This window comes from Diorhabda carinulata, chromosome X, assembly GCF_026250575.1.
Source record: "Diorhabda carinulata isolate Delta chromosome X, icDioCari1.1, whole genome shotgun sequence".
NCBI lineage: Eukaryota > Metazoa > Arthropoda > Insecta > Coleoptera > Chrysomelidae > Diorhabda > Diorhabda carinulata.
Window position 1 is genome coordinate 40,556,491 of NC_079472.1, and position 23,715 is coordinate 40,580,205.

At 32.2% G+C, this 23,715-nt stretch overlaps 1 protein-coding gene across 4 annotated transcripts in view; it reads right to left on the bottom strand.

Annotated features, from left to right (window-relative positions):
* Positions 1-23,715, bottom strand: part of LOC130902448 (RNA-binding protein Musashi homolog 2) — a 642,276-nt gene that overhangs the window by 427,278 nt on the left and 191,283 nt on the right. For 2 of the 4 annotated variants that reach the window (XM_057814598.1, XM_057814599.1), the window contains exon 1: positions 10,964-11,362. The exons of 1 other annotated variant lie outside the window; for it this stretch is intronic. The gene's annotated coding sequence lies outside the window, so the exon portion shown is untranslated. Of the gene's footprint in view, positions 1-10,963; positions 11,363-23,715 lie in introns of those variants that run through there. One more of the 4 variants, XM_057814602.1, reaches the window with a different exon arrangement.

The following is a 23,715-nucleotide window of genomic DNA, read 5'->3' on the forward strand; positions in this document are numbered from 1 at the left end:
TTTCTAGAGAATATTCGAATTTATTTCAACATGAAAATCAAAACGACAATTACAAATATCTCATTATTTTTGTTGAAATTTTCATTCCAAGCTTTACTAATGCTTCTTGTTACAGCATCACAAGTTGGCTTGTCTTAAGAATGTATGAATGAATGTTGATAATGCACTATGCCAGCGATCGCAAAACGAATGTTAGATTTAGAAGACTTTACAATATCAATCCAATGAGTGTTTGCAACGGTGTGAATAGAAAAATTTCATTAGTAAGCATTTTCTATAAATAAAGTTGGAATATAGTTGTTGTAGAAAGAAACTGAGTAAAGGGTTAATATCATAATCTGAAAATCTCAAATAGTGAAAGTTTTGTGGATCAAGAATTTAATTTTTGTTAGTGTTTTTCAAGTTTCCAAGTGACACTATTTAATGCTTATTGTAGATGATCCCCTAAGAATGATGCTCTCATGGATATATCATAGCAATACCATATTGATGACATTTTTTTAATAATTACCACAAATAAGAACCTTTGAAAAGAGTTTTATCATTTGTAAACATCTCAATATACGTGGGTTGCTATTTAAGTTTTGAAATAGACGAATAAAAATGAATACGTATAATTGGATGTGGCTTCATTATTTTTCAAAATATGCGTTAATACACTTTTGCATGTGTTTTAACTGATTGTCGAAGCATTTTTTTCATTCCCATTGAGGTACCCCCAAAATATGTGATTTGAACGCATCAACTGCTTCTTCAGACGTAGGAAAACGTTGACATCGAAATTTCTTTTTGATCTGCGGAAATAAGAAGAAACCATTAGACGACAAACAAGTATTGTACGATGGAATACCAGAAAATTCGATGTTTTCGTTAGAACTAATGTGTGACAGCTCGCATTCTCGTGGTGGAGAATAATTCGTTTTCTGTGATTGACTTTTCTGATTTTTTCGAACACTTCTGGCAAAGCAATTCTGGTGCAGTTATTAACCGTCCTACGTTTCTATAATGCGGTAGCGACATGTCTAGCTATTTCGGAAAACCAGGGGACCATTTGCTTCGAAGTAATACGTGAACGAACAACTTTTGTTGGATTTGGCTCGACTTGAAAGACCCAAACAGTCAATTGATGTTTAGTTTTGAGTTCATATGCATAGATCCATGATTCGTCAGTTCTCATGATCTTGAAGACGTTTTTTGAAGCGGTGTGTTTGAATTTTTTTAGCACTCCTTTGCACCAATCGGAACTGCAATATCAGTTTACGTACAGCTTCTTGCAAGCCAATAGAATGTGAAGTGCCCAAAGGCTCAGTACTAAGACCTTGTTTGTTTATTCTGTTTATAAACTACATCAACTACATCAGTGGAACAAAAAGTCTATCTGCAGACGACACTAGTTTCTCTTGGAGCAACCCCGATCTCACGGCACTTCATAGGGCCATATCTTGTGACTTAATTAATCTTAAATCATGGTGCGATTCTATCTTTGTGTCAACCTTTCTAAGACTGAAGTTTTATTATAAAAAATACAATGCTGTCTGTTTCACTGAATAACATAACCATTGACGTCTTTGAATCTGAAAAATTCTTACGTCTTGTGGACGGTTCCTTGTCATAGGAGTTAGATATTGCCGCCTTATCTAAAAAATTGTGTTCCTCCTGTTTTGCGTTGAGATCAGTTTCCAATGAACTGAGCTCATCCACCTCATTAACTAGTTTATTATGCCCTTATTGAGTCGCTTCTCAGATATGTTCTTCCTTTCTGGGGTACGTGTGGTGCGATTAAATTTAAGAGAATCTTCAAACTTTAATAGAGAGCTGTTAGATATTTACTCGGACTAAAGAGCAGGGCTAACTGCAGGGACTTCTTTAAAAGCTTAAAAATATTCACTCTTCATTCCTTATTCATCTTTGAATCAGTTTGCCTAATTCGTAAGCACGCTTATCCAATTTCAGAAAGGTCCTTGAAGGGTTATCCACTTAGGATCGCGGAGCACGACCTTTACCTCCTTACTCCACGTTAAAAATCAATATTTCATAATGCAAAAAAATGCACAATCACTTGCCAGTTGAAATCAAATCAATATCATCTTTTCCCGCATTTCGCAATAATTCAAGGGCATTTTTACTGGGAGGTGCCTTCTAATCTGTACATGCTGCATACTGGTTTAATTTTTGCTGTATACGACTTATATACTCATTATTACCTATAACTTTCTTACTCATTGTGGTTTTCTTCTGTATTTTGAAATTGTTTGTTTTTTAGTTTTTACAAATTGTAATTGTACAATTTTTTGACATTATAGCATTTCTCTCTCTCTATCTCTCTCTTTATCACATGGTAGAAGCTAGCAAAAATGAAAAAACTATAAATATTTAGAGTTGGCCGAAGGTGCTAGATTCAATGAACATTTGTAAATATATAGTTTTTATAATTTGGTTAAGGTTTATGAGATAGCTCCCCATCAATTAACAAGTACGATTTTCTGGATCCTTATTTGAAATTGTTGATTGATTATAGATATTTATTCATATTTAAATTCTATTCCATTCTATTAAACGAGTTTCTTTGTTTATAACATTTTTGGTTTTGGTACTGGGACAGCAGAATCGGTCGTGGAATCTAGTTAAAAAGGCGAGTTGATTCGTGATAAACATCGGTTTTCAATAGAATTAATAAAAATAAGAAGAAATAAACGAACTGCAGCTGTTTTTTAGTGTGCATATCATATTTTTCCAAAAAAGTAGAGAATATTTTCAATTTTACTCATCAAATCTCGAAATAACCAGGCTAATTCGATTATTCTTCCCATGATACTCAAGTTTTCCAATGAGGAAAATAAAATCTTAATTTATAATTATTCAGTATAAGTATTCAGTTTATTCAACATAAGTTTCACGTCAATGTTCAATATTCTCAGGAAAATCGAAATAATGCTGAATTTACGTCATCCTCCTATTGATATTCGATTTTAAAGTTTTAATTTTTTTTCAACTTAATAACAATAACAGTTACAGCGCACTCTTAATCAAAATTTCGCCTGCGAAAAAGTTTAAAATATATAATATCATAAGTTACATAACATGTTTCAATCTGTGAGTAAGTGGATATGTTTTTGAACAAGGTTATAGCAAATAATGAAGGAAATTTGGATTTGTTCATAATTTTATCTCGAAAATAAGCACAAAATTAAGATAACAGACAAAGTTTAACCAAGTTTGTCTTTTGTCTTAGCATTAACCGAGTGGCCGATTCTAACAATGTTTCTTGATTATAGCTGATTCCTCCTTTATACAGTTTTTTGTTACATACAAAGATAATGGAAAAAAAGCTTTTATTTTGATAACTATTTAAACTGAATCGTTCAGAGACGAGAATGTATGCAAACGCTAAAACGTTGCCGAATATTTTCCGAACAATTCTTTTATTCATACAGCGTATTTATAGTAAAGCTCTTCGAATATCAATTGCAAAAGACAGTTATGCGAGGAACAATCAATATTTCATATCAATAAAAATAATGTTTGTTCCCGTATAAAGTTCGGTAAACATCTAATAAACCGTCAGTTTACGTGGACTCATCATCTTCACTGTTTACCAAAGAAAACATCGAATCGTGAACGTAATGCATCTCTATTGGCCGAAGCTGTCGGAAGGCGTATGTACACAATTTCTTCGAAATATTTCTGCCAGACAGCCTGCGATAAGCAGTGGCGTTCACTTAATTCATAAATTTCTTCAAATAAATAGAAATGTGGCGTTCTTTAGACCATGGGCGAATGAAGACATAGAAATTGCACAGTGTAGTGAAAATAAAGACAGGTATGAATGTCATTATGAAAATTTAGATATAGAAAACAGCAAGTTAATTTAAATATATTCGAATGTTTAAAAAAGGTAAATATTCAGCAATTCGATAATGCAACCATAATAAGAATTGCTGTACTAGAATACACTTGATTGATGATGGTAGTAGGGATTAGTACGGTATACTTGAATACTATTGTCAGTTCAATTGTGTCTGTTAGATAGTGAAAAGCACTGCGTTCAATAGCTTATTTGCGTCAGATAAAAGACTATTATAATAGACACATTATTTATCTAGATGAAACATGGTTGGGCAGTCACGATGTACTAAATTTCGGTTAGATTGTCAATAGTAAAAATTGCTGTTTGAATGATAGTTCAAGCTGGAAGCAATGACGGTTTCAGGCCTAATGCTTCATTGATATCTGCTAAAAACATTTAAACTCTGCAGCTGATGGTCATGAAGATATGACAGCAGAATTATTTGAAAAGTGGTGTAATGAACAGTTTTTACCTAACATTCCACCACAGTCAGTAATCGTTATGGGCAACGCATCCTACCACTCGCATCTCCTTGAGATACCAAATAGTAATATGTAGTAACAAAGCTCAAATTTTAGCATTTATCTCTGGAACAAATATTAGAAATATTACTATTTCTCTCAACGATCGTAAAAAGGCCAAACACACAAAGAATTACTTATTACATTGAAAAAAAAAATTATAGTGCAAAGAATAGGGTCATACTCTTCTCAGACTACCTCCTCACTAATGCATATTTAACTCTATAGAGTTATTATGGGCCAACGTAAAATCAGAATTACGAAAATGTAATCTGTCTCTGGAACTGAGTAAAGAGGTTGTAGAACTCGTAAAGAAAGTTCTAGCAGCAGACCGCCAAGAGCTTTGGAAAAACTGTGTTAAACGAGATATAAAAGAAGAAGATGAGTATATACAACATATTAATTCAATCAAATATTCTAGTTCTAGTTCAGATGATTCTGACTAACATTATTATTTATAAAGATACTTTGGAATTGAAATATTTTTTTCTTAGGTTTTATTCGCAAAGGAATTTATTTTCCTTTATGGTTTTTGCTTTAAAATTTTGTTTTCTAGATAAAAAGAATGGGGTACAAAAAGGGCTCAGTTTACGTCTGGTACCCTGTTTAAACCAAACTTCCTCACATGCAGGTACATTTTACTCGTCTATTCACGTTTTATAATTAAATATTAATTTTTAGAAAGTTAACGAGTTGTATTAATGATTTTTATCCAAGTAGGACTACAATTAAGTGCATCTTAGATAGATATACATATTTTTAAAAGTATTTATCAAAAAAATACATGAGTTATCAACGCCAATGATAGATCAAACAAAATTGTCGGCATCAATCATATCAATCTGCAATTAATATTGGAAGAACTATACCGTTAGTTTAAATCAAAAATGGGTGCTTTAGTTTAAATCAAAAATGGGTGCTGCATGTATCCTAAAAATAAGATAAGGCAGTTGCCTTATTTATTGCATATTATATATGTACGTTGTAATCCACTACTCATTGTGGCTCGCTGTAAATTTACGGTAAACTTTATAACCACGGCTAGGGATGAATTTTATATTGTGTAGTTGTCTTCAACAAACAGTGCCAATGATTCCTTATATCCTGAATTAATTTAGAATAACGCGAGCAAGTAATAAAACCTTTGGAAAAACACAGAAAGACACTGGATTGAAACATCACAGAAAGAAGATAGCTCCAATGTTACAGCGACGCTACAGATTATCGACCATAAACTTTGTCATACTACTCGACAACTGAAGGAATGTGTATTGTCTATTTACAAAAAGGATTCGATTTTGCGTTACTCAATTCGAATGATCAGAGGTAATATATTGTCGAAGAGGGTAACAGACGACGCGACGGTATTTGATTGTGCGTTGCATATGCATATGTATATATACGTCCTACAATTATTGTTACTGTGCATAAATTAAACGAGAAATTAATGTTTCCAATAGTAAAGCTGTTCACATTAATTTCATTTGATAGTGAGAATTTGTAGACATTATCGGCAGTCAACGATTCTGTCAATTCAGAATAAAACCTTATTTTTCATTTTTTTGGTTCTCCACCGTATTTAACCGATAATGACACTTAATCAAATTCGAATAGTAGACAAAAGATTAAAAACAAAATGCATAAAAAAATTCGTTTTCATACGTTCCTCTCATTTTACTGGTCTGTAAATAATAAAACTTCATATATATCATAAATCATAAAACAACGCCTATGATAGGACTCTTGGTAAGTTTTCAAAGCATACACTGAAATAAAAAGCACATTAAAATATTTTGCTCCCGAAAATTCAGACTTGTACTTAAAATTATGGAAATCTGGCGGTACAACTTAAAGAAAATTATAGCTGTATTGGTTGTAAACTGTAAACAATCCAGTAGTTGCTATTTTATACAGAGTGATATTTACTCAAATTAAAAATTGTCCATTAAACTAGTATAATGATTCCAATGTTTAAAAAAGGAGATAAAGATTGCCCAAATAATTATAGGACCATAAACTTATTAGACACAACTTTGAAACTAGTCACAAAAGTAATAATAAACAAAATTAACTCAATTACATCTTTGTCGAAGAACAACAAGGTTCCAGATCCGGGAGATCATGCCTTGAAGCTGTATTCATATTGAGACAAGTAGTTGAGAAATCCATAGAATATAACAAACCAGCATATCCGTGTTTCATAGACCTTCAGAAAGCATTTGACCGCATTTAACTTGAAGATGTTGTACAGCTGCTATATAATAGAGACATCCCGATAAATATAGTTCAGACTATCGAGAACATCTATTCCCATAACCAAGTCAAAGCCAGAATTAATAACAAGTTGACAAATGCTGTACCTGTAAATAGCGGCATCAGACAAGGTGACTCACTAAGACCCCTTTTACTCAATATAATAATGGGCGAAGTTATAAAAAAAGTACGACAAGACAAAGGGTAACCTGATGGATAACAAACAACTTAAAATACTTTGCTACCCGGATGATGCCGTACTGTTCGCTGAATCCGAGGACGATCTTCAGAGACTAGTACACATCTTAAATTCAGTAGGTAAACAGAACAATATGATAATTTCAGCTGAGAAAACAAAATACATGACAACGTCTAAGAAACCTATACGCTGCAAAATAGAAATTGATGGTCATGTAATACAACAGGTACTAAAATTTAGATATTTAGGAATAGACATAACGAGCTATGGAGATGTCGAAAATGAGGTGCGACAGCAGATCCTCAAAACAAATGAAATAGCAGGATGCCTCAACAGCACTATTTGAGAAAATAAACATCTTACAAAAAAAACAAAAGCAAAATATATAAAACAACAGGTAGACCTATAATTACATACACAGCAAAGAGAAGACAACGGAAATTAGAGTACTCAGGAAAATTGCAGGAAAAACACTTTTAGATATAGAAACAAGTAAAAATATGAGAAATACGTGCAAGGTAGAGAATGTAATTGACAAGTATTGGGCGACCGAGAACGAGATGGTGTGACAATCTGGATCCAGGAGGGTGAAACTGAAGAAGAAACAGGTTTTAAACCTACTATACAAGAAAGAAAAAGAAGAAAAATTGGAGTTTTATTGTAATCGATTGTACTATAAGAATTCAAAGATAATACTCATCACATATTTTTACTAAAATATATTGAAACACTAAGGACACTTCAGTATTTAATTTGAGATACTCAAGAAAGTAAGATTAGTAAAAGTATAATAATTCATGTATTTTAAGAAGGAAAAAAGAGAGAATTGTTTTTATCTTATTATATACTCTGAGCAAGCAATAAAAATTTCTTAATCGTTGTATATGAGGCAATCCTGACGTGTAAATGCGATAGACTATCAATTTTGTTAGCAAGTTTACGTTAGAAACCCATTATCTTCTAGCTTGGTTTGTAATTTTTTATAAAAAGCCATTTCAGATAGAAGGAGAATTCTCTAATCCGTTTTTGCACAATCAAAGTCTATATTGTTTTGTTTCGCCATAATACTACCTTTTTCATGTACAGGTCACCTACGCATTCTCATTTTATAATTTTGGAACTTCATTCTAGTCCTCCAGTTATAAACAACTGTGGCTCAAGCCTTACAAAATTCAGGTATCTCAAAAGATACTCCAAAATAAGTTGTTATAACGAAGCAACTTGAAATAAATTAAAATATAATTTAATTAACCGATGGTTCAGATTTGCCAGATCTATTAAGAATGATAATTACAGTGTTTAGCAGTCCCCATGTATGACTGTACACTTCGGGGTGATGTAAATAAATAAATGGGATACTTCCAATGCTAAGTTCATATGATAAAGAACAAATACTTCATTAATCTCTTAAATTCATAAAGTTACTATTACAGAATTGCCAATTTGTTATTCGATAAGCTGTAATAAATATTCTATTCATAAATTCAGCCCAATTCTCAGGTTTCATAATATGCAAAATATTTTATGAAATGCCCAGAAAAAAGTTTATAAGTAAACAATCGGGAGATCTGGCTGGCCACACTATTTTGCCCTTTCCTTCAAGGCGTTTGTCTTGGAAAAGAAATTTTAATATTTAGTAGTTAGTATCGTGACAATAGTAAACAGAATATTTAGTTCATGTTAATAATAGCATTACTTGAAATGGATGTAACGTATTTTTCTTAATAATGCAGTTTTTTGAGTGGATGTACTTTGCATAACGTCTAAGGATTTTTTATCGTTTATTACGGTGTTTTATCGGTTAACTCCAAAGCGGTTTTTGATTTAACACACCCACGAAGTTAACAAATAGTAATTTGGTTGCATTATGGATACGTAAGCTAAATAAATAAATAAATTACTTTGTGGTCACTGTAAAGACAATGACCACCAATTCATTACCTAACCCAAAATATGATAGAAAAAGACTACTTTAAAACAAAAAATTATTTTAAATAATGTTTATTTGAACGTCTGTAACTTTGGAACTACTAAATAATATAAGATTGGATAAATTGTTAAAGAGCGAAAATTTGCAAGAAAATCAAAAGTTCATTTCATTATAATAAAAAATTATGCAGAGAATTTTGAATTATCATGTTCATAATGAATATTTGCAAATTAATAATTTTTAGCAAGTCGTGAAATGAACCGACTTTGATTTCAAGGGGGACATAGTTTGCCACAAAATTTGTATACATACCATCACTTATCTAACTTATACAATTTGCTGCTTTAAAAATTTCCTAGGTTATTTGATCTCTGTTCAGTTCCAAGAGGATAGATGAAACTATTTTCATATACTCCACGACCATTTATAAATACATATGGAGTCAATAAAGTGCAGTCTTAAACGATTTAATGACGTAAAATTTCTAAAGATCGGACTGACCAATTCCCGGCTCGTTCAATTCATCGACCAGGAAGATTTGAAACTGAAGGACATGTACAACAAATTCCAAAAAGTCTTTTTCAATAATTTTGGTATTGCATTGTTGTAATTTATGAGAAAGAATGTGAGTGAAAACCGCCTCATAGATTATCAGAGAATTAATTTCTACTCCCTTTGAGTAACAAGTCCAACAAATCAAATTAGATTGGTTTTATCACAACCTTGCAAAGGTGTCTGTTATAATTTTGTATTTTTATATAGATGAAATTTGTGGTACTTTGATATTCGTGAAAATTACATTATGGAACATTGAAATAGTGAACAACTTATATTTATATATGACTTATAATTGCCACTACGACTGCTTCAATCCTTATCGATTCTTATTTTACAAAGCCTATTTTCGTGATTTATTCAACACCTTTAGAATCTACAAATAACCTATGTTTTCAATCGGATTATTATTATTTATTACTGAAGCTCTAGCATATCTCAATTTCCAAAAATCGTTAATTAAGAACTATCAATCTGGCAGTTTGATTTTTTGAAGAGGTAACTGTATCAACAGTGATGCTGCATATACTACGTGAGTCACTATGTACATTTCTATATATCATAAAATAGAATGAGCTACACCTGGCAACACTGCATTTTTGAATTTGTTGAGTAGTTGCTGTCATAAGCAACTGGGTTTCTATGGTATAGAGAATTTTGAAAACGGAGAATTAAGAAACAGCAGGAAACATCAAGAAAGCAAGTAGTTTGATTGAAGAAGATCCAATATGCACCTATCAAACGTTTTAAGCAACTTTAGCGAGAAAGTAAAAATCTGCCAAGAAACTTATGTACTTATTTTATGTAGTATACGATAAGAGAAAGCAATTAAGCTTGAAGATAAAATATAGTAAACACACACTGCACAACAGTTTAATTATTGCATGAAAATAAGTATAACAATAATAGAACATACATCCTACTCATCTGATTTAGTAATGTGTGATGAAATAGATGTAGCCATTCACCAATGTATTCCATTAGATGACTGGCTCAAAGGTTTCGAGCTGTGGAAGTTTGGATTACAAAAGTGCATTGATGTAAGTTGATGATTTCATTTATGTTCATAGTGAACATAAAGTAAGTCATTTTTCTGAAAGGACTTATAGTCTTGCATTTGTTTACTGGTTTCAGTGAATTCAGTCTATTATATCATTGAATTTAAGAATCATTAAGTAACAACTATTTTGAATGCTTATATTCAGTTTTGTGTTGTTTTGAGGCAGTCTGTAGATTGACATAATATGCATTTATTAACGAATACTTTCATAAGTGATGAATAGAATATTCAAACTTCAATTATGACACATGTGTTTTAAGACAAAATATTGTTCCAACGAAATTCCTGTCCTAGAATATATGTCTAGTATTGATTATGTAATCACTTTACTGTTATTACTGTTGGGCACTTGATTCATAATTTATCAGTAATTATTTTAAAGCTGTGGGTTGAGGACCAATATAATAATAATAATGTTAAATTCGTTAATATCATATTTGAAATATTATACATTGACTCAATTGAAAAGAATTTGAATTATATAACAATAAAATAGATTTGCATATTAAAATAAATCATAACAAAAGATTCACACAATATTGCGATCGTTTGTTTTTAGATGAATTGTTCGAATACAATCAAACCTCGCAATACTCACCAAAACGCTAATAAATCCAAGAATATTACGAAAGTCACAAAAAGAAACACAAACCAAGAACCTACAAGATGCAACTCTATTCACAAAAAACACATGTCAAAAACTTCATTGCTCACAATAACAAAACGTCAAAATCTCACCGCGGAAAAAAAATTGTCACAGTAGAAACAAGTAGTCAAAGATGTAATCGAAGACACGCGATGAGTTACCACACACGTGAATTTTGTTCGAACGCTGCGAGTAGCGTATCAGGAACGAGACGTCGGTGGTTGTTTTAAATGCAGGAAGAAACGGTAACAGGAGATTCGACGGCAACTGACGACAACAAGAATGATCTGTGCACTGTATTTGTCGGCATAACGTATCGCGAGTTGGCGAGTGACTATATCGAGGATAACTAAACGAAATATCTACGAGAGTGCGCAGCGGTCGTCGGAGAGCTGTTTCGCGCGTTTTATCTGTTCTTGAATCTTTTGGTCCTTCACCCTTATGATCATCGCTTCCTTGTCGTCGTGGTGAGAACACAGGAAGTTCAGGATGCATGAATGCAGGAAACCGGAACAGTGTTATATGATTATATGATTACATAAAACCACAAAAAAATACTGTTGATCATAAAACACGCAGATATATAGATATGATTCAAAAAGTGATATAATAGATTTTAATCACTTTGAATTGGAACAATAACCTGATTTAATTTGATTCAATGTAAGAATTGGGTTAATGAGAAATATTCGATTAATAATATCGAGTGAAAACATTATTATCGCAGAAGCATCATTAAAATATTTTATTACTAACATAACTATTTGTTCTGTAGTTTCATTTTAGATATCTTCTGGTTTTTTCCCTATTGATCAAATAATAAATAATATAGTCCAAATATATATGGATTTTACTACATCTAGCAGAAAGATAATTAATATTTAGGAGAAATAATTTTTCAATGATTTCGACCACCAACGTCAACTTTGAGTTACCTGATGAGGTACGTTTTTCATACTGACACAATTAACGTGAAATACACTTTCGAAAATGGATTTGTAAGTTTATTTTGCAAAGTTATGAAGAAAATTAAAAACAACAATTTGTTTCCAATATTTGATGTTGGAAAGTACAACTAAAAACTGTGATGATAAATTAAAATACGGAAAAATATGCGTTTTATTCTAATTAATATCGGAAAAAATGTTAAAAAGAGTTAAATTCCCAAAGAAATATTTTAAAAATGATGAGAGGTATTTGCTGGTGAATGTGTGTTTGGAAAAATCTTATAAATTATAAATCTTTCACTAAGAGGAGAAAGGACTATGCACTGATTAGACACGTTAATTTTTTTAATTACCAACATGGCAAATATATATAACAGCCCATGGGAATTCATAAATTTGGCACAAATGTAAATGCTGAAGCGACAAATTTTTCCAATTACCATATCCGGACTTTTATACGAACTTCTCTTTCTCCAGGTTATTTGCGACTGTCTTAATTAATCTAAGAACAATTTATAATTCTAAATGGCCACGTGGGTGAAAATTCAGTAATACTGCTCAATCGTATATTGATAACTCTTACGGTAACAACATAAGAATATCAATAAATAATCTGTGGATGCGGACTAATAAATCAAGTATCAATAATGTTAATAAACGCAACGACCTGCTGGGAACTCCAAAATGCTTCACATATAGCCTCCAATTTATTGCATTTGAATTTCGAAACTTGGTTTGTACACATAAAAACTACGCATCTGTAGAAAAAGTACAGTGTGCGACACTACGCCTTATCTGCAGCTTTTACCTCGGCTTAGGCTAACCAACTTATGCGTACTCAAGGAATATGTACTTTTTCTCACTCATGTACAAAATACTATTCTTATATATTAAAAAAATTGATGATTTCCATTCCGAATCCGCTCAGGCGTTCTACCCAACCGATTTGCTTAATTTTTTTTCAATGAAAGGTATTGATGCACAGATCAGCCATCAACCATCGGATTTCATCTAATTTTCACCATTCTCAAGTTATACTCAAATGCGATATCCCCCTGTACATTACTTATGGGAGTTTTTCACATACACACGTTCTATTCTTAATATCTCAGGTTCTATTCAAGATAGAGAATTCGTTTTGGTTTAAGAACACTCGCTGAAACACTTTCTTTCTTTGGAGTTTTTGAACACTTAAAATCGGTTGAGTTGGAGAGGAGCTAGGCGCGGACATTCAATGTGGAGTTATGGATTTTTGTAGGTTTTTGGCAATTTTTCTACGTTCTAAGATCTATATCTCAGGTTCTAATATAGCTACAGAGTTCGTTCTTTTCTATTATAATGATTTCTGATACTTATTTAATGGATTCGATGCGAGTGAAGCCGCAGATAAAAGCTAGTTTCTATTATTAACAGAAATTAACAATAAATTCAACACGTATATTTTTTGGGCAACAATTTGAGAGTAAGAAACATGTTGATACAAAATATTAGACAAAACAGGAAAAGCTATAGGGGTCAATATAGTTCACTAAGAAACGCTTAAGTTGCTTGGTGAAAGAGATATAAAAGTTCTAATGAGCGATTATAGGGTTTATGAGTCCAATTTTGAAAAAAATTGAATAATAATTAACAACAGAATATATGGAAACTGGAAGAAAGAATTATAAACAACTTTGAAATTTTGGGCACGCGTATTGGTTACAACTCAAGTGCTGGTTCAAATAAGAAGGCACACACGAAGTTTAGGTACGTACTATATAATTTAAAAAAAATATTGGATATAGTAAGACATGATGCAGTTCTAAAAACCCTAAAAAAGTGACCTATATATAATATATCCATTGCTCTATAATTTATGCACTGGAGAGATAGAGATAGTACCTTCTTATAAATGGGTTCGTAGAGTGAGTCAAAGACATAATGAGAGCAAATTTTGTGAATCTCTTCAGCCATGATCTCAACTTTGATCTGCGTATGAGGATGGCACGATGTTTTGTCTTACCTGTGCTTTGATAAGGCGCAGAGGTATAATTTCGTAATTTAATGCACAATGCTGTAAAATATAATATTATCCACTTCACTTCAATGTAAGACAATATGATAGCCAAACTATCAATATTGCTTGAACAAGTTAGAAGTGGATGGATGGAGATGGAGATCAATCAAAGAAGATCGCATACTGAATACACTGATTACACCACTACTACACCAACACTCACCATTACACTGTCTGACGCGCGTTTCGATATCCAAGTTATCGTCTTCAGAGACTGAAGGTAAACAGTATGAATATCACCTAAGGTTCCATAAATTCTAACTATTACCCTACGACGAAATGTATATTCTGTGTTTAACATTGCATAATTTCGCTTAAAATGTATTTTCACGATTGGGTAAGTTGCATTATCCATACAGTTATACTTATAGCTAACCTTTTTTACACTTAGACGTCCTGTATCCTCGTCTTGGTCGTATCAAATATAATTTCTTGAATTGTCCATGAATGTTGAAGTAAAAATTTTTTTATAAATAATAATTGAACTGTCATTTCGTGTCATACGAAATCACTAAAAAAAGTGGAAAAACTAACTATTTGGCTTTTCCTAGAATTTGTTCATGTACATATTCATACATAATTTTATAGTTTGTATATCGTTGTTTGAGTAAAGATTTAGTGAGAATTCGACTCTAAGATAACGATTATTGCGGATTCCATATTTTCCTTATTCCATATAAACATCAGAAAAAAAATATTCGAAAGCCTGACATATAGGAGAAGCGGTCTTCAGAAAATCACGAAGATTTCAACGGGGGTTTTTTTGACGATTGCAATAGAGTCCATTTTCTAGTTTATAGGGAGAAGCTAGGTTTCAGGTAAACATAAGAGGCCACCCTAAGTAAAGACTTGCATATCAAAATTTGTTGTGAACCAACACTGCAAGTTAATCTAAATATAAGGTTCTGACTAGACTTCTAAACAAAATTGTAACAACAGGAATTATACTTTTCATTATAATAATTAACTATGTTGAATACATGTTATTCAAATCTGATGATATTCAACTACCTCGATGATTTCTCAAAAACACATTGTTACAATGTCTAATCTAGAACAATCTAGTTACTAGGGGTATGTGTTTTTTCTCTTTACGTTGCCTCATAAAATTGTGACGGTACTTACTAAGTTTACTGTTTTGAATTTTTAATCAAAATATATTATCTATCATTAATTAGTACGTAAATTCTCAATTTTCATGTACGTTTTCCAGCAATCAATTGGCATTTATGTTGTGCGCTGCTGTATATTTGAATTTCAAATCACACTTAACGATATAAATTTAGAAGTACCAAATAATTAGAGGACCATTGTTATAAAACAACTAGAAAGAACTGAAAAACGATAGCCAAGACTTTTTCAAATCAAAAGTACATTCAATGTTTGAAAGTAACTAAAACGTTGACATATGAATTATTATACCTTATTTATTTTACTGTAAGGTAAACTGAATGTGTAGGAAAATAATCACCCTACACACGCCTACATACTTAACCTCACATCAATTTCTTCAGTTCACCCATCTATCTTTAAGACCGCAAAATGTTATTCATACGTTTAAACAAGTATCTATTTTTCAGTGGGTAAAAAAATATTTATTTCTACAATCTATCTCCGAAATAAGACCTATAATACTAAAAGAAACGGAATCTTATTTTCCTGACAAATAATCTGATTAAAAAAGTAGACAGCTCCCAAAGTGATCAACCATGCCTTGCTAACTGTTGTGGACCACAGATGTGTTCCTTCTTACGGTAACGTGGCAGGGCTCATTCTAGTTTATCATTTATGTAGCTCTTTATACAAATTGCACTCATTTGTTCAACAAAACTTTGGAAAGTGAAATATGAAGACGGAATTGGGACGTTGGTATGTTGAGCCCAGACCTCGAAACTATGTTAAAGGAAAACCGAGAAAGCATTCGTGTCGGGTACAGTTTAACTGTAATTTTTTTATCATGTACATATTATGGTTCTATGGTTATTGAAGTCTACACAATACAACTCAACATTTATTTTATTTTTTTTTATACGGAGTGATTCATTAAGAATTTCAAATCTTTGAATAGTATCATCTTGAAGACAAAGTATCATAATTTAGCTCAGCATTATTATGTAACTCAAATAATGATATTCCATATTGATAAACTGTGTAAACTGCAAATCTTGTACTTTATTAGAATCTTCGGTAATAGTACTACATTTTTCATAAATACGTCGCTTTGCAATATCTACATGGTCAGGTTCACTAGAGTAAACAATCGATGTACTCTCCTCTCCCCAAGAAACAAAAAACCAAAGGTATCAGATCTCGTGGTCGATCCATTGAACCTCATCCTTTATATACCGCGATGTTTCTCTAACTCTAACTATACTAATACTGAGGAGGGGCACCATTTCCAAATTACTGCATTTATCTAGATTAGCTTCAAAAATTCTATCGATAAATGGTTATATTTTATTTTGCAATATCTACAGATAAACCTCAATATTTAAATTTGTATTTATAAAAACATGTTAAATGTTGTTCATCCCCAAGAAACCGAACATTCACTTTCTAGGGAAACTGAGCATGTATTTAAAAAACATGTGCGAACTAGCGTTCTCAGAAAAGTTCAATACCTCCTGTGTTGTGTAGTTTTATATTTTCAGTTAGGCAGAACGAACTTTCGTCACTCAAATAATTTAATTTGACATACTGTGTTGTGAATATATGAAGATTACATGGTAATATACAGTGGAGTCAGCAAGGACCAACGTGCGAAAGAAGGAGTGGCACTGGCAATACACAAGAAATACACAAACAGCATAGAAGAATGTCAATATACATCATCTCGCATACTAATCGTTAAACTGCGAACAGAAACTCAATTATTAAATATAATATCGATATATGCACCCGAATATAATAAGCCAAAACAAGAGCGAGAAAGTTTCTATGAACAGCTTCAAAATATTACAGAATCACTACCACAGAATGAATCGATAATAATCCTTGGAGATTTTAACGCACGCATTGGTAACGAAGTGATACCAGGCGTAAAACAACGCTTTAACGAAAATATATTGAACGACAATGGGGAATTGCTGATGAACCTATGTTCGCTATGTGATCTAAGAATCAACAACACCTTCTTTGATCTCAAACCACAGTACAAATCCACTTTCCGTAACTCCCGGGGACAACAATCAACAATAGACTACATCGTAACCAATAGACATATACACCCCGCACAGATACAAGAAGTAAGGACATTAAACTCCGCGAATGCAGGAAGTGACCACAGTTTGCTTCTGGGAAAAATCAAAATGAAACTTAACCTGGGAAGGAATAGAGAACCAAGAGCACACACAGAAAAAATAAACATCGAATCCATGTGGGACACAACCATAAAAGAACTATATAAAAACCTTTTAAAAGGGAAAATCGATAAAAACCCGATAGAAGAAAATGATGATATTAACAACAGTTGGAAGAGATTAAAAGAAAATATCATAGAAGCAGCAAGTGAATCGCTTGGAACTCGGACTATAAGACCACAAAAACAAGGAACGAACAAAACATTATGGTTCTCCAGCAAGGTCAAAGAACAGTGCAAAAAGAAAAAGAAAGCGTACTTAAACTACATGTCGTCACAAACGGCAGAAGCATATAAAGAATACAAGAGAATCCGTAACGATACAAAAACACTAGTGAGACAAATGAAAGACAACTACTGGGAAACCTTCTCCAAAAGAATGGAAAGCGACTTCTATGGGTTACAAAAACAAATCTGGCGATTAATAAGAAATCAGAGAACAGAAGCAAATGAACTCATCAGAACCAGACACTTAGAAAGAGATACTTGGGAAAAATATTTAGAGGAACTATACAAGGAAGAAGAGACCGAAACCGAACCAAATACACCAGAGATAGTAATAAGTGATGAGACTAATATAAAAAAGGAAGATATAGAAACAGCACTCCAAAAACTAAAAAACAGAAAGAGCCCAGGTCCGGATAACATCGCCAACGAATTACTTAAATATGGAGGAGAGAAGCTAAACCAACAACTAACAACCCTAATCAAAAAAATATTTACCCATCACAGAATACCAGATGAGTGGAGAAATAGCATTACGATTCCACTATTTAAAAAGGGAGATAAAAAAATGTCCGAGAACTATAGAGGAATAAATCTACTATGCACAACACTGAAATTAAATACAAAGATAATAACAAATAAAATAAATGAATGTATCTTACTAGCAGATGAACAACAGGGTTTCAGATCGGGAAGATCCTGCACGGACGCAATATTTGTCATAAGACAAATAATGGAAAAATCGATCGAATATAATCGACCAGCTTTCATGTGTTTCATTGACTTGCAGAAGGCCTTCGATCGAATACAATTAAAAGACATAATACACCTTCTTTATGATAGACAGATACCATATAATGTCATTAAAATAATCGAAAATATATACTCAAAAAATACAATCCAAGCAAAAATAAATGATGACCTAACTGAACAGATACCTGCAAATAGGGGCATTAGGCAAAACAGCAAAAAAATTCAATATGATAATATCAGCGGCAAAGACAAAATCAATGGTTACTTCCAAGACACCGATCAGATGTAAGCTTGTGGTGGATAACAAAATAATACACCAGGAAATGAAATTTAAATATCTGGGAATCGAAATATCTGGACACGGAGACGTGGAGACGGAAGTAAGAAACCAAGCTACAAGAGCCTCAAGAGCAGCAGCATACCTAAATGACACAATCTGGCGAAATAAATACATTCGAACTGAAGCAAAAGCCCGCATTTACAAGACCGCAATCAGACCTATATTATCCTATGCAGCAGAGACCCGACCTGAGACCTCTAAAACGAAACGGATATTGGAGACTACAGAAATGAAAATAGTTCGAAGAATAGCGGGAAGAACACTACTGGATAGAGAAAGGAGTGAAAACATAAGACGAACATGCGGGATAGATAATATCAATGACTGGGTACTGGATAGAAAGATAAAATGGAATGAGCACATTGACCGCATGACGGAAGAACGAATTGTGAAAATATCAAGGGACAAATCACCAGCAGGACAAAGAATGGAGTGACAACCTCCCAGGTGACTGAGCAGAGGCAATGACGTGAAGAAAAACAGGCAATGATGCCTATACACAGCAGGAAGAAGAAGATACTGTGTTGATTGATTTTCGTCTCCATAATTCCACAAAATTTTAGTCGTCGTTCATGGTCGTCGTCTGAGACTTAATTTTTAATTTGTATGAATGAAATTTCAGAGTTCTATACTGTCTATTCAATTGGCAGCTTTGGTAGCAATTCGACTTAAAGAGGATGTTAGAATTTATTATAACTTCTGCTATTATGTGAATTTTTCTCTCATTAGAAATTCAGAGTCTGTCAACTCACAAGGAAGCTTACACAAAATAGTGCTTGAGGAACCTCTCATTCAAATTGCGTTCTTCTGTACGAATAATTTCAACAAGTATTAGGATACCAATTTATTACCAGAATCGCGTTCTATTTCGCACTTTAAACCTTTGACTTACAGAAATTGAGCGAATAATTAAACATAGAAGAATGTTTGATATGCCAAAACCTGCTAAAATAGTTGAATTATTAACAATGCACAAATTACAAAACCTTGAATAATTAAAGAAACATCATATAAGGGAACACTAACAGAATGTTGGATTTGTTGACAACTTGATAACTGATAGGTGGAGTCGAATATTGAATTCGGTGGAAACTGATTCAATTATTCGCCGTTTTGTTTTTCAAACGAGTTGATGCGAAAGTTGGACTATGGATGCGGCAATAAAGAAGAAAATTGATGTGTTCGAAATGTACGCCTACAAGCGAATGCTGCGGATATCTTGGACGGAACTTAACACAAACATAGAGGTCCTACAGCAAATGAGTAAACATAAAGAGCTTCTCACGACAATCAAGGAGAGAAGTTACAGTACCTAGGACATATAATGAGAGGCGAGCGATTTGAGATTCTCCACCTGATAATAGAAGGGAAGATCGAAGGAAAACGGTTTTTTCGTGCGACAATAGCCATTGGAATTGCTAACTTCCGTAGTGCATATATTCATCAAATGATGAATATATGCACTCTTCAATGAATCTACGATGTCTTCCTTTTGAAAATATTAATGGCTCACAAACATGATGAAAAAGATGAGAGCTCGTACGTACGTACTCAACATTGTGAGTAAATTTGGATTTGGTTGGAGAAAAAAATGTGACGGGATTCCTATTAACATATTTAGGTTACAGAGAGGTAGGTTAACACTTTTCTAAACATTTGTTTGGGAGTATATGAAAAAAGTGAAAGTGTGAGGAATAGTAGTATAACGTTGATATTACAAATTTTACTAATTTATGTGTAATATATCCAACGATAAAAGAACGGAAGTATTTTTGGATAGCATAGATCATAAATAAAAAAAATATTTTTACGGTTCATATATACGATATTACTTTCAAATTGCTCCTATCTTTATTGAACGTATCGATAAATATAACAATATAGAATAATATGTAGAAATATACAAGACAGATACCTACAAATCACCTAATATATGCAGGCGCCACTATCACCACCTATTTCAGAGAAATTTATAGCTAACTGGCACACGTAGAATAGAATTGCAATCGATACTCTAGATACTGTAATTGCATAATTGTTAAACACCCATTTTCAATTCTATGATTCTCTAGAATAATCTAGGACGGTTATAATTGATGCAATAAGTACGTATTGAGATGAGTGAGTTAAATATGCCCATTAGAATTTCAACTTTTTTAGAGACAATAATTATGTATATAAAGTGTCCTAATTTGGAGATATAACTGTTCATTTTGTACAGAATTATCTTGATGATTCTGGCAACACCATATGTCTTTCACTGACGCGTTCAGATAGAAATGAAAGCTTTAGCAGATTCAGATGCTTAAACAATTGTAGGTGCGTGGATTCAACAAGTGTAGCCGACTATGCTTCAGATAATAGGCACAAACATATACAGATTTGAGAAATAGAATGTTGAGCATTATGACAGTGGAAAAATTGGTCCGGGAGAACTCTTGTCTGTCTTGACTGTCAGCCACATTTACATCATTTTGGCATTTCACAAATTCTCTCACTAACTTCAAGAATACTTTCCTCTGAGTTTCTTTTGTCGCATTGCTGTAGCTTATGAACAACATTTGACAATTTGAATTTTTTCGAATCGCCAAGTTTCTGTTTTTCATATAATTAAGAATCAATAGTTTCAACGGTCAGATTAACAGTAATTCTATGGTTAATTTAAATAAAATGTACTACTAGCTATTGTTACGAATGCGTCTCCACCCTGGCGCCGGTAATGCCTGGATTCACTGGAATTATAAAATTATATTTTATATAAATTTCATCTTTCCACCAAAAATTATTAAAAAAAAATAATTTTAAAACAGAAGAGACCTAAAATCAAGAACATTTAGATGCATTAATAGTAATATATTCATAGTCTAACAATTCATCTGCTTTACTTCAAACTGAGATCCTTTTTTAATTCATTCTTCGTTTGTTACTTTGATTTTGTTCGTTAATATTTATATTGTCATCCTTTTTGGGACCCCTATTTATTAAGAAAATATTAACAGTTCATTAGTTTTTAAACAATATAATAATGATTCTTCCTGAAGAATTAGCATTTGTGTACCAATTGAAATCATTTTCATTCAGAAAATTCTATCCGAAAAAACTACGCCCCTTGGCCGAGCTGCATGGTTGATGGACGTTTCCTAATAGGTAAATGGAAAATCGTAGAAAAAATATTTTCTAATGTCACTTCTATCGAAAGTAAATGCTTCAACCAAAGTTGTATTTGAATAAATGAAAGAATTTCCATGAGCAATAATAACAAAAAACATTTTAATGGTTCGAATTGAAAAATTCTTTTTGTATTGGATAGTCCATTTATCGAGTAAGGCTTTAGGGTAAATAAGATCACGCTGCGACTAATAGAAGCCACGCATCAGTGGAAACTTTAGCAAAATAGAAACAAATCTTATAAATAAACTTCTCGGGACACAATGTTAGTTACCATACTCTGAAACGGCTTGACCGATTTTTATAAAATTTTATATGCTTATTCAGTAGATCTGAGAATCAGCCTAAGTCTATTTTTTATATTTCTAAATGTTAAGTGTGCTTCATCCATTAATTTTTATATATCATATTTTCTTTTTAATATTTTTTATTCTATCCTTGTGCGATAAATCCTTAATTATGATTTGTTAATTATGGTCTTCTATTAATATGAATAAATGAAAAGAAATAAGATTTGCATGCCGTTTGTTGAAAAATAATATTTCAAATATTTTCGAAAGTATTTTTGAATCTTAGCTATTTAAAAAAAAATGTGTAACATAGCACTAAACTCTTTTTTTGTTACTTAGCCAAACACCTTTGCAGCTAATCTCTAGCCTTGTGATAAAAAGTATGACTTTAGTGCCTATATATTGACGGACGGATGGAGAAAACCATAGAGATGTCATCAAAATTTGAGTACAACAAGGAAATCACTACTAAGAAATGAAAGGTGATTTATATATATTCCATTGGCCAAATCAATTTTTTAATAATTTTTTTTACGGTTAAATGTGTATTTGTTTTGTGTGGGCATAGTTAATTATAAGTTTCTGTGTCAATAGTGTCAATTATCAGTAGCCAGTTGTTCTAGATTTATGTGAAATGACATCTATTAATTCGAAAATGTTGTTACTTGTTTTTTTTATATGAAATAAATATGAATTAAGAGGGCATACGACAAATTCATCATGAAATTTAATTACAATGTAGGTTGTCTATCTTATAATTATAATATATAGTACGTTGAACAACTAACGCATATATTAATTATCAGTTATGTCAACAGTAAGAAATACAATAAAAAGGAATAAATTTTAATTCATTATTTTTGCATCAAATCTATAAGCAGTTGAATGATAGAATTAGCAAACGGTTTTTTCATGGAGTTGAATCCATTTTTCTGGTGATGCCCCTAAACACTTCATGACAAGTTAACCTTGCTCAGCCGAAACTATTATTCTAACTAACTGAAATATGAATATGCTGGATGATCACTTTAGACTTCAAATAATTTTATCTGCTATTCAGATTGATTCGCATAAAAATTCAATACTATGTGGGCTAATATGTCAATTATTTAAAAAAGAGAAATCTTGGTCCATCTTTATTCCTTATAGCTATCAATAATATCACCTCCAATATACAGAAGCCAATAAAAATCAGAACCTATGTAGATAAAGACAAAAAAATAAGAATCTAACAACAATGAAATCAATTCTACAATCACTATAAATATATTTGAGAAGACTCCGGTTTTGATTTCTCTACAGCAAAAACCAAATTCATAATGTTCTCAAAAAAATAGGTAGACTATTCGAACTAAATGGTATTCTTTCCTATTATGTATCAAGAATCACATATCTGGAAATAATCTTTGACTCGCAATTAATTTGGAATTAACACATAAACCTTGTCGTCAGTTATCAGAATGAACTAAACCTATTAAAAGTTCTCAATCAGAGCGAGGAGATCTGACCAAGAGACTTTACTCTCAATCTATGCCTATGCCTCCACTGAAAACCAGATACTAAAATG